The following is a 6,000-nucleotide window of genomic DNA, read 5'->3' as shown; positions in this document are numbered from 1 at the left end:
TAAAAAATTGTTTAGGGGTTCTCTCATTTTCCTATTCATATTGAAATACTGCCGCTCAATGAGGCCAAACTTAGATTCACAAAATGTTTAGGGGTATGCGTACCCCTGCGTCCCCCCAGAAAAGAAAGCACTGTTCATAACTATTTGCTAGCCACTAGTACCCCTCTTTTTTGGGGGGTGGGGGAGAGGTAGTAGGGAGAGTAGTGGCAGAAAAACTTGAAGAGTCCCTGGATTATACTGGTTACAGCATGCTGATAACATGAAGCTTGATTTCTGCATAACATCTGAATCTTTAAAGACTGCAAAAGCTCTGGATCTGTGCCTGATTGCAGTGGTGGACTGGAAAAGGGCCAAGAAACTTGAGTTTGAATCCTGTGAAGGTGGAAGCTCTCTGAATAGGTGGTTCCTATATCTAGAAAATAGGCTAAAAGGGAGCGAGTGTGTAGCTTGAGGACACTCCTGAAGACATCTTTGCCATTAGAGGGTCAAGTGGCTAGTAGTAACTTTTACCAGCTTTGCCTGACACACCACCAGTGTGGTCCATGCACTGGTCACCTTGAGGCCGGATTATGGCAGTGTGCTCTCTATGTGGGGCTGCCCTTGGGTATAAAAGGTAAAAAGGTAAAGGACCCCTGGACAGTACACATTATATGGTTAGAAAGCTGCATTGCAAAATTTGGAGAACTGTGAATGTCAAAAGATGGCTGTGTTTCAGTTTGCGCACTGTTTTAGGAATTGCAAATGAGGTAGATCCATCTTTAAATGAGAAACAAATCATATTTGTTCTCCATCCTTAGCTCTGAGCAATTTTGCTCTGGAGGCTGCATCTTCATTCCCAGAAACACACGGGCTCAGAATTTCCAGGAAGGCTATCTAATAGAGAGAGGGTCAGCAAACTCTTGTTTATTTTCATACCTGCCCATCTCGATAGGCTTGGCCAAATGTTTGTTCTGGCAATGTCTAGCTGCAATATGTCACATTGCCCCTTCTCCGCACACATGAAGTTTTTCCAAGTCTGCGGCTTCCATGCTTTCCAGCTTTGGGAAAGGCTTTCCGCACTAACTCACCTGCTGAGAAGACCACTGCCCTAGCACCAGAACTGCTCTGCATTGCAAAGGATTCTGGGAAGTGTTCTAGAGGACTTGGGCCCTGCCCCTCCCCTCTCTTAGGAACTGAGGTAAAAGGTAAAAAAGGTGAAGGACCCCTGGATGGTTAAGTCCAGTCAAAGGCGACTATGGAGTTGTGGCGCTCATCTCGCTTTCAACCCAAGGGAGCCAGCGTCTGTCCACAGACAGCTTTCTGGGTCATGTGGCCAGCCATGACTAAACTGCTTCTGGAGCAACAGAACACTGTGACGGAAACCAGAGCACACGGAAATGTCATTTACCATCCCGCCGCAGTGGTGCCTATCTGTCTACTTGCACTGGCATGCTTTCAAACTGGAGCTCACCCTGTCGCAGGGATCCAATCCTCCGACCTTCTGATCGGCAAGCCCAAGAGGCTCAGTGGTTTAGACCACAGTGCCACCTGCGTCCCTTGGGTGTAGGTAACCAGCAGCATGTGATAGCTCTGCTAAAACAGCTGTACGAGCTGCCTATATGCAACTAGGCTGGGTTCAAGTCTTCTGAGCAACATGGATACTTTCTGAGCCCTGATATCCCAGCTTGATCAGTGAGATTATATGGAGGAATACTGTTAGTTGTCTCCCATGTTACAGACACCTGACTGGCCTCAAACTAGAAGCTGGCTATTTACTGTTGCCAGTCTCCAGCAGATTCATCCAGCAGATTCATCAGGCACCCTCGCTGTTGACTTTGGGTTGACTCTTGAAGACCTTTTTATGGTGACAGGCTTATGCAGCTGCTTAAAACATTTTTTTAAAAATTAGCCAGTCATTTTAATGACTACTTTGTACCACTTTTAATAGTTGTCCATTTTTTTATTGTATACAATCTGTCACACCCCACCCTGATGTTTTACAAGATGGCGGTATGAATACAATACAAATGCAAGGGTGATGCAGAAGATAAAGCTTTCGCTTTTTTTGCAGCCCTTCATGACAAGCTACCTCTAACTGCACAATTTCAGAACTGGCCATTGACAGAGTAATCATCCCATTTCACACCCCACCCATCACCCATCAATCGTGAAGATGCATTTAATGTCGTGTCTATCTTGGTTCTGTTTATTTTACAGCTTAAAGGCCACTAGAGCGGCTTTTAATCGTTTTTTTTAAAAGCCCAGCTCAAGCCTTGGTTTATGCAAGCTGTTTATACAAGGTAAGCTTCTCCAAGTATGCTGCTTATTCTTAAACCGCAAAAAGCAGTAAAATCCCAAGTACAACGACTTGCAGCTTGAACTAGGAGTAGACCAAGTTAATAAAATGGTCGTGTTGATGTTAATAGCTTCCTGGTATGCATTAGGTCATATGCATGGATATGTATAAAAAACGCAGCACTTCATTAATGGCCTTTGTTTAAACCTCCAATATCAAATCAGAGAAATGGAAGCAGTACCTGTATACTGTGGGTACAATGTATTCTAAACAGAGAAGGCAACTGGTCAAGGAAGGTTCAACCGAATGCTTCATTTCTCCAAAGAACTGCTGCTTTCTTAAAACTCTGTTTGTTGGTGGTTATTCATACAAGATGGGAGTGGGATGATTGTACAAATGCATGATCACCAAGGAAAAAGGTAAACATTCTTCATCTTCCCCGTTGCATCCTGGAAGCAAAAGGGGAATGTTTTGGACTTCTTATGTAAATGTTTGTATCAGGGATTGCGAACACGGCATTCACTGCTGCAGTAGCACCCTTGAGGGCTTCCCCCGGCTACTACAAAGCCTCTGAGCACACAACCCCCCATTGCCCCTTTGAGGCGGTGGGGGTGGCTACCATTTTGCTCCTTTGAAAAGTACACAGAGCTTTGAAAAGTACATAGGAGGAAGTTGGAAAAGTGACAGTCTTTCCCACTTCCTCTTTCAGCTCTATGCCCCTTTCAAGGCTCAGATTAATTATACACAAACCAGCTTTGATCTGGATCCCTTGGAAAAGCAAGTTTTGGGTGTGCCTTCTCTTTTTGTGGGGCTGGGCTGATCTGGGGGAATAGGGAAAGAAGTGGCCAAGACTTATGGCCTTTACTCAAAACTACAAATGCGGCCACAGACCTACTCTCTGCTGTCTATCGTTTCCACAATTCCCACCTTCTGCTAACTGACTCAGGTCAGCATTAAACTGCTGCGATTCTACACTGATGGATGGATGATTGTGTCATCAGAGAATACTCCTGGATGCCCTTGCAGGACATAAGCGGGGTTTTTTTTTGCTCCATAGCAGACTGAATAGGGTTTCCTGGGGAGAATCATCAGCTAAAGCATCTGTGACAGTGCTTGTTATCCGTTTGGCCCACATACCACTAATTGTAGTGCAGAAGCTTTTTTAATTTGTGGTGCCTGGTTTAAAAGGAGACTTGCATGGGCACTTGCATGATTAGGTCAACCCATACTAATCTGCAGATTAGGCAGATATAAGAGAACAGGGATACAGGAGTGGGTAGTATTGCCTGAGGTCCTGCCTTCAAAGCTTGGGTGCCAGTTAAAATGATCAAACAACCCCAAGATAAATCTGCCAAGTAGGAATTTTGCCTCCTTCATGGATCACTGTCTTGTCATGTCAAAGGGGCTTGAATAACTCAGAGAAGCTATGAGCTATGCCATTCAGGGCCACCCAAGATGGACAGGTCATAGTGGAGAGTTTTGACCAAACGTGATCCACCTGGAGCAGGAACCAGCAAGCCACTCCAGTATCCCTGCCAAGAAAACTCCATGGACAAAGAGTGCCTGGCGTGCTCTGGTCCATGGGGTCACAAAGAGTTGGACACGACTAAACGACTAAACAAAAACAACAGGAATTTTGCACATACTTTGGGTGCAGGTAGAGGGCAAGGTCCTCCAGGTATTGCTAGATTGCAACTCCCATCATTCCTGACTTTTGGACATGCTAGCTGAAGTTGATGGGAGTTAGAACCCAACATCATCTCGAAGGGCCACACTGGGCAAAAGGGTTATCTGTATCCAACTTGTGTAGACACGAAGTGCAACCACCATCAAATACCTGGCCGTGACTAATGGAAGGTTTGGTTGTGGGTGGTTCTTTCAGTGGTGCTGGGGTTACTAGATGAAAGGCGGTAGCAATACAAACATGTGAAATGAGACAAGGTAGGGCTGGCTTTTGGTTTCAGTTATTTATCATAGGGCTGCACAACGGATCAGGGCCAAGAAGGGAGTAAGGCAGTCAAAGACCAGGCATACAGCGTACCTCCCTAAGAACACTTATGGTTCCAGTCATTTGCTCCTAGACACAAGAGCTTTAAATACATTGGGTTGCATCCCATTGCATTATTCTCAGAGTAAACCCAATGAAACAAATGGACTGATTTTTTTTCAGAGTAGACCCACTGAAATAAATGCCCACTGATTGTGGTGTATCAACTCTATGACTTAGTCCGATGCAACTCGTATTGTATATCTCAACATATAAACATTTGCTAAGGAAAAATTCTAAACGTTGACAAGGCAGATAGTAGGAATTGCTGCTTGGCAGTGGAACGCCTTTCGTTCTCCCTTAAAGAGGGATTGTGGTGAGACCCGGCAAACCGACACCCTGTGTTGTGGGTGGGTACAATTGGTCAGCCACAACACCGGATTGGTAGGTCCCTCAAAGCTGGGTACAATCTGGCCAATGGGACGCAGTCCAAACAGGGACCTATTTATGCCCATGCACGTGACCCAGAGCTTCCTCTTTCGGTGCGTGCATTCGGAACACCCGCCCAGCTCTCCCTACTTTTAGGGCTTTTGCACTTGACCTTGCTATGCCGTCGTGTGTCGTCTGTCATTGGCATAGGGGCTCAGCAGGAATTTTCCCCACTTGGCTGATTGGCTGTTGCCATTTGGGTTTCACCTGCCGCGTAGCAAAATATCAGAACTTGTAAGGTTGCAGATAGGCTCTGGTTCAAGTGATAGGGATGAGAGAATGCTCTCGCCATCCCTATGTGAAGGGTATTCCATTAAAGGAATCCAGGGACTCGATGGTTTGGTCAACCCCTGAGAGGGGGTTGTGCCCATACCTGAGTCTAGGGGGACATTTGGGGGGTGGAGTTAGCCCGTTCCCGGCTTTCCGCTTATCCAGGTGTTCACCCTTGGCTGACCTATGCTGGAATCCTGGGTCAGCACTACCTGCATGGCAGGGAGCTAGTCAAACCAGAGCCTATGCAAGGTTGTGGCTTAAATTCTGCCAAAAACCAAACCAAAATTTTGAGTCATGTGTGGATTTATTTAGGGGGGAGGTTTCAGGGTCTGAAGACGCAAACTGCACTAACATAAGAAAAATGCAAAACAAAAGTGCAAGCAAGCGGGACCGACATTGAACAAGGACTTTTCCTTGCAGGGATGTTAAGGCCTGCTTGCAGGCTCAAGAGAATAAGGAGTTTGAAGGGCGCTCCGAAACCTGATGTCCATGGCTCAGTCACACCTGGCAAAAGTCGTGACTCGGTTGGGCACTGCAGTTATAGAAGAAACAAGCGGTACCTGCAACAAAAGGTTGTAGCATATTGTGCTCCTCCCTTCCCTATAGTCAGTCAACATGATGTAGTCACTGAGCATTGGGATGTCTTAGAGGAGTTTTCTCTCTTAAGAGTCCCCACCCTGCCCAGAAGACCTTTGCACATCGTCAAATTTCAGGTTTCCCCCCAAATCTGCTGATACTTTTCTCCTATGCATGTGTAATACTGTTACGACTACATATAGCACTTGAAGAATGGTGGTATTTATTTCCATTTTATCAAAGAAAATAAAGCATTTTTAAAAGTTATAACACAACAAAGAAAATATAGTTTTTTAAAAAAAGACTTGGATAATTATTATCATTTTGTTTCATTTATGAATCACTTCTCGTGTAGCATCTAGAAGTGGTTTCACAATGCAAACAGATCTAAAAACAACTG

Source organism: Podarcis filfolensis (genome assembly GCF_964270895.1).
Source record: "Podarcis filfolensis genome assembly, chromosome: 4".
NCBI lineage: Eukaryota > Metazoa > Chordata > Lepidosauria > Squamata > Lacertidae > Podarcis > Podarcis filfolensis.
The sequence above is the reverse complement of the archived record's forward strand: the minus strand, read 5'-3'. Positions refer to the sequence as shown.